This window comes from Palaemon carinicauda, chromosome 21 (genome assembly GCF_036898095.1).
Source record: "Palaemon carinicauda isolate YSFRI2023 chromosome 21, ASM3689809v2, whole genome shotgun sequence".
NCBI classification, from domain to species: domain Eukaryota; kingdom Metazoa; phylum Arthropoda; class Malacostraca; order Decapoda; family Palaemonidae; genus Palaemon; species Palaemon carinicauda.
Genome location: NC_090745.1, coordinates 87,500,956 through 87,513,455, shown reverse-complemented (window position 1 = coordinate 87,513,455; position 12,500 = coordinate 87,500,956). Strand labels below are relative to the sequence as shown.

At 32.7% G+C, this 12,500-nt stretch overlaps 1 long non-coding RNA gene and 1 pseudogene across 1 annotated transcript in view; one reads left to right on the top strand and one right to left on the bottom strand.

Moving 5' to 3' along the window:
* LOC137614703 (uncharacterized) overlaps window positions 1–12,500 on the bottom strand; it is a 342,498-nt gene that overhangs the window by 92,941 nt on the left and 237,057 nt on the right. The gene's annotated exons all lie outside the window — the stretch shown is intronic.
* The window catches only part of LOC137614702 (homeobox protein Hox-A1-like), an 83,027-nt pseudogene that overhangs the window by 22,012 nt on the left and 48,515 nt on the right, over window positions 1–12,500 (top strand).

Below are 12,500 nucleotides of genomic sequence, written 5' to 3'. Positions count from 1 at the left end.
GGCCTGTTCACTGACGGTAATTCTTATCTCTGTAGTATCAGTCTCGGTTATGATGGAGAGGGACAGCTGCATTCAAGGAGAATGCGACGCCCCCGACGTCCAAAAGGAACATTTTTTCTCTGATACTTCTCTTTTATTTATGATTTACTGGTTTTCTTTCGAAAATTCCACTAGTTTATATTGGTCTAAATACTTCCTTCGCTTGTCCACATTGGGTCATTTTTCAAAGATGTTTATTACAAAATCAATTAAAAAACTGCTCGGGCCTTGGCTTTTTTATAATTAAATATGATCATGATTTACATATGTCCCATAAAATGAACAAATGCTTCATAACTAAACCCTCGCTCCTTACATGGTCCCCATGAAAATCTAATGCGCATTCTCAAAAAAATCCTTCTCGCATGAACGCCCTATGACCAAAACACTCACACCCACCCGCATTCAAAGACATCATCCTTTACCGACGGCCCGAGGACCATGCACTCCCGTCCCCCACCCAATAAACTTCAGCGAGATCATAAATTCTGGGCGTAATGACTGTTGTAGGTGTGTAATGCCCAGCCACTGTTGACTGTGTCCACGAACGATAAACTGTCGTGCGATGAATTCCGGTGCGACTACCATCCATTTGTTAGCGGCATCTTCCACAAGTTTAGCGCCTTTCCCGCCAAACACGAGCCACAAGCTCAACTTTGGACTAGATTTCAATAGCCTTTGAGGAGGACGAAGGCATTCCTCATCCACTTAGTCCTGAATACCGCTAACGACCCAAACTTTTGTCAGCGACGATCTCTTAGCTTTTGGACTCAAAGGGACAAAACAATTAAATGTTTGTGAATCACAGCGAATACTCCCACAAGAATGTTTGAACGAAATAGGAGCTGTAAAGTTTAGGCCACCCTGTAAGCGGTCTCAAGGCGGGCCGTATGCCACAGTGACATTCATTAATTTTGGTCGACGCGTGCATCATTAATCATAGGAGGTGGGGCAACGGGTGGGGAGGGGGGTCGTTTGAGCTGAGGTCCCACCCCTCGGAGACATCCCTCCTCCTCTCCGTCTTCGAACTTTCCTAACCCTTTCACCTGGGCTTATTTACAGAGAAGATTCACTGATTTTCTCATTTAATATTTGTAGCCCCTCCCCCCTCCCTTCTCTCTCTCTCTCTCTCTCTCTCTCTCTCTCTCTCTCTCTCTCTCTCTCTCTCTCTCTCTCTCTCTCTCTCTCTCTCTCTCTCTTTATATATATATATATATATATATTGCTTTAATGTCTTAGGCAAGGAGCCCCATTAATCACAAGTAGCGGAACCAGTGTTGTCGGGCTCCTAGTGAGAAGAAGGACAGTGAGGATGGGATCCTGACAATCACAAAGGGAATAAAAAACAATAATTATTATTTAAAATCCATTATTCTGATCCATTACACTCATCCCTTGCTTTAATAAACATTCAAATATTCCTCATTTTCAACAACAAAATGTTTCCAACCAAGATTTGTTAAAAATAATTTCTTCACTATTCAGCCTTCTTGAATGCTGTGTTAAAACCATTAATATATGCATCCGCATGTAAACGTGTTTATGTACATGAGTAACAAAAGTAATAAAATTCATTATTTTCTAAGGTTCATGATGCCAATGATTATTTATAAATTAGATTCTCAACACATTATGCTGGATTAACTATTAATATTTTTATAATTACTTTGTAAAATAGCAGTTCACATGTGTTCCACTTTATAACAGAAGACATCTAAAGTTAAATTGCAATTGAAAATAATGATGGTAAATTATTTTTTTCATTTAAATATAAAAGACGTATGTATCGTACTTGAGATAGGTTATAATCGATAACTAACGTTTTTCTATATTCATTCAAAGCTCTTTGAAATTGCACATCTTGAGCATTAATTTCCTCAATGGAATATGACATTAAACAACTGAATACAGTCATTTAGAAATCTAGCTTTACGACTGGCACTGGCAACTCAATTCAATTCCACTATCACCGTCAAAAGGAAAACAAATCAATTCATCAACTAGAAGTGATAGGCAAGTAAGGAAGATTAATTGCCTTAGAAGGGATAAACTTTTGAGTATTCTTTGAGCTTGGGCTGGAAGATGTAATTATGCTGAATGTCCCATTGACCTTTGTACATCTAAACAATTTGGTTTTTTATCCACTGGAATGTTCAGTTGACAATTCTCGACTATTCTTATAAACAATTTTGGTTGACATTGCTGTAACGAAACAGATACTTGGACAAAGATACTATTACCTCTTCTTTGCTGTTAATTCTTATTATAGAAGTAGCCTATTTTTCTTAAGTTTTCACACAAATATAATATAAGATATATATATACATAGATATATATATATATATATATATATATATAATTATATACATAAACACAGGAATATTGTATATCTCTCATATGCTTATATGCATATATATCCTAATTACCCATGCCGTGAAAATTGACGGCTATTTAGTTAAATATGCACACACACGCACGATCACACATACACACACAGATTCAGCCCTTTCTACCCCTTAACCTTTGCTAACTACTATTCAGCAGTTTCGGCAATTTGTGGGAGAATGTGGTTTCTGCGTATACCCCTCTGGGTAACCCCTGTAACAAGGGTATGTATACTTCCTCTCCCGCTACCCGAGGGATATATAGAGAGCAAGTAGTCATACGTCTAGCAATGCCGCTGAGCGTGACAGGAATATATATATATATATATATATATATATATATATATATATATATATATATATATATATATATATATATATATATATATACAGAGTGAAGGAAGAGAAGACGATGGATTGACGAGCTAAGAAAATTTACAAGTATAGACTTGGCACACAAAAACCATAAACAGACGCGTGTGGAAGGACATGTCTGATTCCTTTGAACTGCAGTGTACCAGCAGCGGCTGACGAAATAAATATATATATATATATATATATATATATATATATATATATATATATATATATATATATATATATTTGTATGTGTGTATGTGTAATGGCTACAGTCACAATCGCAAAAGGAATTCCTGTGGCTGTGAAATAGTAATAAAAAGTTATAATTATTGAAATGAAATGATGCCATGTATATTAATTAAAAAAATAAAGAGATGGCCATTTAAAAATATACAGGAGGGAAGATAATCTTGAGGAAAATGAAAGATAAATAACAGATAATGAAAACACAAGGGAGAAAATGAACAAAACTTTTGGTTTTACAAGAAAATAATTGTAAGAAGAACGGTTGCACTAGAAAATGATCTCAGAATAATAGTGGAAAGATGACGTATGAAGTAAACAGTATCATGCATCAATGGATTGAATATTGTGAAGCTTTATAAGATGTTGTTGCTGCTAACACCAGGAATACAATTAAGAAATTGAAGAGTGAAAATACACCCAGAATTGGCGGCATTACAAGCAAGATGCTGATGTCCAATGGCGAGTGCCACAGAGTGGCTGAGCCGTAGCCAAAACATTTAACGTAAGTCTTCCAAAGATCTTGGTAGGAGCAATTATGTCTCCAATATATTAAACTGATGATGATAGACGTAAAAGTAAGAAGAAAAGAGGCATAAAATTGCTTTGTTTACCAAGGACGGTTTATAGTTGAAATTTGTTTGAAAAGAACATTGTAAGTTTAAACAAAAAAAGGATTTAAAGATCATAAATTTGTAATTAAAGAATTAAATTGGAAATAAAAAAAAATGAGTATGTTAGAAGTTTGAAAGTAGAAGGAAAATGTTCTTTGTGGTCGTCAAGGATATAGAAAAAGCTTATAAGAGAAATTATCAAGAGAAAATGTGGAGGGCATTGAGATTATGATATAGATAAATGAACATTCGAAAACAATTAAAAGATTTTGTAAAAGAAATAAAGCATGGATTATTGTCTTCATCGTTTTGTAATACGAGTTATGATGGAGTAACAAGGAAGTACAAGAAAAGAAATTTAACACCGAAGAATAAGAAAATAAGCGATAAATGGAACGTGGAATTGGTGGTTTGTGTATTATGGTAAAGATCTGATTGGGATGGAGAAGAGAAACTGCAGGAAGCAGTGAAAGAATTTGAAAATTGTTTCGAAAGGAAGTTGAAATTAAGTTTATTGTTTCGAAAGGAAGAGTTGAAATTAAGTTTAAGAGGGAAATGGAAACGAAGAAAATTCAAATGGTATATTATATACTACAGTGATGGAAGCAGTTGATTCTTTACGGTATTTAAAAGAAATCATACAAATTAGTTAAAGAATAGGTGAAGCAAAGAAGGTAGCATTGAAGGGAAAATATGTTAAGAAACTAGGAAAGACTATGGAGGATGGGACTGTGTTTAAGGAATATTGAGCCAAATTTCCATTATGAAAGTTAAAAAAGTATTTTAAGATGTTTTACTCATGTTGGAAGGAATAAGGATAAAATCTTCCGCAAAAAAAAATATATGATTCGAAAGAAGAGGCAAAGGAATCTAACAACGTGATGGATATGAATGAGAGTTATTGTAAAGGAAATTATTAGTATCCAACACAGGAAGCGCCAAAGATAACGATGATTAGCACAACGCATGTATGAGTTTTCATTGCACTAATAAAAACCCTTGTGTATAATTCCATGACTTATATTCTCTGGAAATACTATCTACAGAGAAAAATATATGTAATCTATATATATATATATATATATACACACACATATATATATATATATATATATATATATATACGTGTGTGTGTAGTATACCTAAATGTATGAGTGTGTGGGTGTGCATGGACATTAAATAAATAAATATATATATATATATATATATATATATATATATATATATATATATATATATATATATATATATGCGTGAGTATATGTGTGCGCCATATGGTTCTGTGGACAAGGTCAGGTACCTATTTAAGAAATTCTACACACTACTACAACCATGAGTGATATTTACATTAATCAGTATGTTAAAACGTTAACAGCTCTTGTGTGCAATTAGTAAGATTTGAATAAAAATATCAACAAGTTCTCTGATGCTTTTAACATAAAGTAGTACATGTCTGTGTATGTGCGTGTGTATATGCGTGTATGTATGTTTCAATAAAAATAGGCTGGTTCAGCAGGGTGCATGATAAATCACACGTTTAAAGAGAAACCTTGATGTTTTGGCTTTTACCGAGACAAAAGGTGAAGGAAAATATAAGGAGAAATAAGAAAGACGAAGATTGTCTCTCTGGATAAATTGAATATGAAGGGAAAAGAAGGGTTTATGGCTTGTAATGTCATAAGACTCTGGAGACGGATGAAAAAGTATAAAGGGTTAGTTTAAAAAAAATGTATAAGTAAGGATGTTATGGAAATAAAACTTGCAGTAGTGATTGAAAATTGAAGAAATCCTTCTGAAAAGTAATTACACACACACACGCACACACACACACATATATGTAATATATATATATATATATATATATATATATATATATATATATATATATATGTGTGTGTGTGTGTGTGTGTGTGTGTGTGTGTGTGTGGCAGAGTAAAATATTCAATAAGTAAAGCTACCGACATTATTATGTTGGAGGCATCGGTCATTTCGGTGACTCGTCTAAATGAAAAGGTTTCTAGGATTAGGTCATCAGAAACAACTTGATATTATGAATAAGTAAAGAACGAAAACGTAGTTGTTATTCTTTTCCATTTCCAAACCAAATTCATGTATACACGCATACATGCTAAACTCACATGCACACACCCATATATATAAAGATATATATGTGACTAATTATATACCAAGATATCAACTATCATAACCTTACAAACATTCATCGATCCATTTTCTTGATTTTGGTTCGCCTTGATGAAGTGTTCTTCGTCCCATCTAATTTCCACAGTCTCTTCTTCCATGCTCTCAAATTTTATTTTTTTTTTTTCACTATCCCTATTTATTACTATATAAACTTGTAATACAAGCCATTCCTTGCTCCATTCACCAATGATCTCATTATCATTAAACTTTACACCTGCATATAATTTCATTTCTATGGCCTCTGCATTTTCCCAACAATATTAAATAGTTATAAAGACAACGAACCCCAAAACAATTTTAATGTCACGTCTCAACTACTCGATAAAAATCCTTCCACAAATCTTTCTTGCTAAACTAAGTAATGCTCATGATATAAATGATATGGTTTCATCTATCACTTTTACCTTTATTAGAGCATTTATTCTGCTACCTTAATCCAGAGGCTTTACTTCTTTTTAACACACCTTACACACCTAGGTCAATCACTTGACTACACAAGCACCACCATAATTACATCAACTTTCAGGATTTTCTTAATTATTCATCTACTCATTGCCCTCTTTAGATCCTCAGCAGTCATACCCACAAGCATTCTCAAAATTCTAAACTAACTTCTATCAGTCTCACTATAAAACAGCATCTCTCTAATTACATCATATATTCTGAGATCTATTCGCTAATTAATCAAAGTTTCGATTGATTTCCATTTACTTCCCTCTAGGAAAAAAATTCTCCCTAAATTACTTACTCATATTCACCCTCATAATTTCACTATCGAGATAGAGAGAGAGAGAGAGAGAGAGAGAGAGAGAGAGAGAGAGAGAGAGAGAGAGAGAGAGAGAGAGAGAGAGAGACTACAATTTTTTTTTAAATGATATGTGGGGGGTTCATCTACAGTATAATTTTCAGAAATCGATAACATTCCCAACAGCATGGAACATGTAAGTCATAAAACATATCCAATTGTTATTAACAATATTTGGTTTTACGAATTCAATTTCTATTCTACAATAACTCTCATTTTTTACTCCAAGTGACACAAAGAAGCTGATCGCGAAGAGGCAGGTAATGGTGACAGGGAACAAACCATCGTCACTTTGCAAATAGCTTTCCATTCGCCAAGTCAAAACACCGGCTAATTGTCTCTGAGAGCAATGATTAATGACCGGGTCAGACGCCCCCGTCGCTCCTGCCGGGGTCGTGGCTGGGGGGTGAAGGCTTCAACCCAGGGAGCACCCGATCCCAAAGACAGGGGGTAAGGTGAGAGTGTGGGTGGCCCTTCGATGATCAAGATAGTTTTACCGTAAAAAAGAATTAAAACTATGCACAAATATACAACTGGGCTTGTGATTTTCATGAACAGAAAACGAATGAAAATTCAACACCTTGATAGTGCTGGGTAAAATCAAGCTTATCAATTACAAGAAAACTAAAATAATATCTAAGATTCTAGTACTAAAGGAAATTCAAATAACATTTTTGTGTAATTCCGCTAAATAATGATGTTTTCATGCTATTCATATTTACTCTTTACACACACACACACTATATATATATATATATATATATATATATATATATATATATATATATATATATATATATATATATAGATATATATATATACATATATATAGAAATAAATATTAGCAGTCATCGCAACAATCTAAAGAAAACTCATACATACGCAAGAACAAACAAATAAGAATATGAATTATGCACACAGTATATTCTATATATATATATATATATATATATATATATATATATATATATATATATATATATAGTTATATATATATTCCCTCAAATATCAAGCAACACAACTTCATATCTAATTCACTCTTGTCCTATGTATTATGTATTAGCTATTTCCAAAGAATAGTGAATTCTTTAGTAAGGAGTATCTGTAGATCAATAACATTGCATACACATAAAATGTTTATACTGTATATATATATATATATATATATATATATATATATATATATATATATATATATATATATATATATATATATATATATATATATATTGTATGCGTCTGTTTATACATCTCTATGTGCAGTGAATATACTCCCCTCTCTCTCTCTCTCTCTCTCTCTCTCTCTCTCTCTCTCTCTCTCTCTCTCTCTCTCTCTCTCTCTCTTATATATATATATATATATATATATATATATATATATATATATATATATATATATGTATGTATATATATATATATATATATATATATGTATGTATATATATATATACATACATATATATACATATATATATATATATATATATATATATATATATATATATATATATATATATATATATATATATAATTTGATCACATCTTATCCAAACGAAAGCTTTTTCTTGTACGTGATTTTTATTTGCTTGCCAAAAATTGTCTATCATAACAAATAGTACCTTTTAACTTTTGTTCTTTTCCTTATTTAACAGCTGAGCAATACTTCTTAGATATGGAATGGAAGGAAAAATCCCAAATAAGAAAGTGTGCCTACTACAAATAAGCTAAAAATAATTTCTCTTAATTACAGGCGTGTAAGCCTACTTACTTAAGTTTGCCATTTATGATGCCTAGACAAAATAATGATGAGAAATAAGTATCATCAAGTTATGGGTCAAAGCGTTAAAATACTTTCTACTGCCATAACCCAATATATCAAGGATATCAAAGCTTTCTTAATTTTTTTTTGGTATATATTTACTCTATTACCGGTATTATTAACCAGTCCCCCACCTTCTTACAACCATGCATTTCACTAATAATGGGGTTGGAAGCAATGCTGCTGCTGCACTCATCAAATATCGTTAGCATCTTTGATACCAAATTTTCATTTTACTCATTAAAACGATTTAATCTTAAAACGAGTGACAGAAAAACAACCATTTTCATACTTTATACAATATTTACGGTACAGTTTCATCCGCCTACACGGAAGACATCAGAAATCGACAATGTGCGCCATTTACCTTTTATATCGACTCGCATTACTAGATATGAGAACCGCTCCTTTCCGATACCTTTCATAAATTATACCCAGCACTTTTCAAGATTCCTCTTGTGTACGTTTCCAACTTATACTATGTTCACCAACATATTATACTTCATTCCTTCCACATGATCAAACCATCTCAAAACACTTCTCCTTGTTGCAGTTCTTGCGCTAAATAAACATACAAACAATTCACGTTAACAGCCCAAGTCTTTTATATCAAATTTGTAGTCATTGTGCATCTTCCCTGGTAAATCTGAGCGAAAACGTGGAAAATGGTTACACCGCTTGTGCACCATAAAGACATGAAAGGAGTCCTAGAAATTCAAAAGATTGTAAGAAGATTAAATTTATAAGCTAATCTAATATGAAACAATACCCACATTTTTTATTATTTAAGATTTTTTAGGTTTATAATAACATCAGCACAATAAAAACAATATTAAAAATAGATATGAAAAGTCTAGTTGAATTCTTTGCCCTTTTTTTTTTATTCAGGTAGAAAGTCTTTGGCCTCCTTGCCCATAAGGGAAATGAAGGGTTTAAAAGGCTAATGCGTAAAAACTCGTCTTCCCGATATTCTTAACCGTTATGCCATGCGATTCTTTCAAGGTGGATGGCAGGCAAGGGTTTACGCATTTTCTAACTAAGAAATTTAATATTTGTAAAACTCTGAAGTTGATCGTTGCCAAATGATTTTGTTCAGTTTGGCATATAGTGATAATTTTAGTACCTGAGATAATTTTGATAATACATGCTGTTTTTAGATACCTAAACCTTCCAATGAACGGTGTTTACAATCAGATTATCTCATTGTTACACAGTGAGATTGTTAGGAGTGTTTTCAAACACCTTGTGACAATTGGCCACTTTCTATAACCCTTGGCATAATACGGTAGCTGTTTCTTTGTAAAATGCACTTATGACTTTAAAACATGAAGCTTTGGAAAATACCTTACCACATAGTATTAGTGTAACATTTTTCATATCTATGCTGTTTTTACCTCTGATCTCTAAAGAATATAAACTGACTTCCACCATTTCCCAAGCAATTGAAGTTTATTTTACATAATACTAATAATAAGTCATACCTATATTTTTATACATGTTCCATTTCTAAACCGCATATGAAAATCTTCCTTTTTATTCTTCTTTCTGAATAAAGCAGAATATTTTAAGAGAAAACCCCTCTCCCTCTCCGAAATCCCACTAATCCCCAAGAAAATCCGTCTGAAGAGGAGGAGGCCCCAAGAAAGGGCCTTTGCACTCTCTTTCTCTCTTTCCCCAGTTGAGTGACGTCGGCGCAATGAGTCCGGACTTCCACTAGATGCTCGCTCGCGCTGCTTCTGCTGATTTGGTAGTCAAATGAGGCTTTGGTGGGCAGGATCGACGTAATCTGCCACGGCCCCGGTCATTATCAATTTAATGGACAAGAAGCGTGAGTCGAGACTTGTTTGGAGTGGCCAAAGGAAGGTGGGAGGTGCGCCCGGGGAAATTCTAAACGCTCCGAGAACATCGTCCCAGGCTTTTGTCTTTTAAGAGGATCGGCAATTTTCTCCTCTTCTTAAATGATGCCGGATCTTTTATCTTAGCCAGGAGATGTAGACTTTAACCTGATGCTGGTGTGTTTCCTCACAGTTAAGTGGGGGCATTTGCTAGTGCATTATAAGATCGACTTGGCAAGGTTAAGTGCCCGTTAACAGCTAAAAAAAGTACAGTGGGATTTATGCACACTTATTCAATTCACACCGTTTCAATATAAAACACCAAACTAGTAAGCATAGGCTGAATTTTTTCTTCTACACTAATATAATCTCATACATTATTAAAACAAAAATATTTCATTTTAGATAACACAAAACTGGGGTTGAAATCATGGCCAATATATTGTTAGACCTACATCTATGTATACAAATGCAAGCCAACACATAGCTTACTACATATTCTTGTTTCAAAACGGAAAGAAAGGTAAAATTCGGATGAAAGACCAAAATTTAAAAAGGAGGAAAACGTTCCTGTCTTCATGGAATATATACACACACACACACACACACACACACACATATATATATATATACATATATTTATATATATGTATATATATTTATATATATATATATATAAATATATATATATATATATATACACATATATACATATGTATATAAACATATATATACATACAAATACACTTATATGTATGTATATATATATATATATATATATATATATATATATATATATATATGTGTGTGTGTATGTATATGTACGCAGGCATATATTGTTCTCACCACTAGGGTTACATTAGAGGTCACATCCTCAACTATTTTCAGCAATTTGTTTGGAATGAGGTTGTTAGCCTTTTATTCTCCCCTACTTCGGCCAACTAACTACCATGAAATTATTAGATTTAACCGGCACTGCTAAATCATTCCAGTTTAGTTGAAATCGAAAATTATATTTATCAGTTGGGTATTGCCACTTTTCGGGATGTGGAAGAAATCTTCCAGTATTTTTTTTAACCATAACTCTTCATCTCCCTTCATTTGGTGAGAAACTTGTCCTTTTTTTCTCTTGGCATTATCTTCCTATCAATATATCATAAACACCCAGGCTTGAATCACAAATCAGCTATTTCAATCGATGGCAACAGCCATAATAAAAATTAAAAATTCATGAAATCCCACTACAAACTGGTAATGAAGGTTTGGTAGTCCTCATAAAATGTAGCAATCAATAGATATTTACAAAAATAAATCGCTCGTTGTGAGTTTTCACTCATATCATCTCTACTGACCATTAATTTCAATAATCTATATCACAAAGGCTTTACTTGATCCCAAGCTTTACAATTCTTGTACGGTCAATTGTTTCCAATATTTTTGATAAAAAAGAAATAAATAAAACGACAGGAGGAGACGTAATTGTTACCGGATGAATCAATTATATGATAATTTTACTAGAGCCAATAAACGGTCTTTGTAACTCTTTATACAACAATCAAAATATAAGAGAAAGATTTTGATTAAATTATAAAAACGAAAGCCAGATTTTAGATCTATTCACCCGCCTAATCATCTGTAAACTTTGGTGTCAATAATCTTTTTCTATAACTTTCTTCTTCGTTCTAAAAATCGATATTTTTTACATTTCCTTTCTGTTGCCAAGGCATTAAAAATTTCATGTCTATCCTGTTTAAGACACCTCTAAACTTTTCTTCACCTATACCAATTACTTAAAGACACTAATTTACGTACTAAAACTCTACTGCATATGAAAATATTTGTTAATTTTTACAGATTTTTTTTTTATTTCTACAATTTATCATGTTAACTCATTTATCTTTCATCTGTGGTAACGAGAGGTAACTATGGCGAATTGATTAGGCGGAAGCAAATCAGAAACAAGTATGATTATAGATAAAAAGGTTTCTAACTATCAAACTAATGGAACGAAACTATTTTCTTTGATACTGAACAAAGACTATAGGGAAACACTATGGCATCATTCTTTACGCTATCTCAAAAAATGAGATAAAATGAGGTTGTTTCCATTTAAATTAATAAATAGATCATCCTATTGGTCATTCTTCGGAAAAAAACAAGAAACAGCAGACCGAAAAGACGCATAGAAAAGAAGCAAAT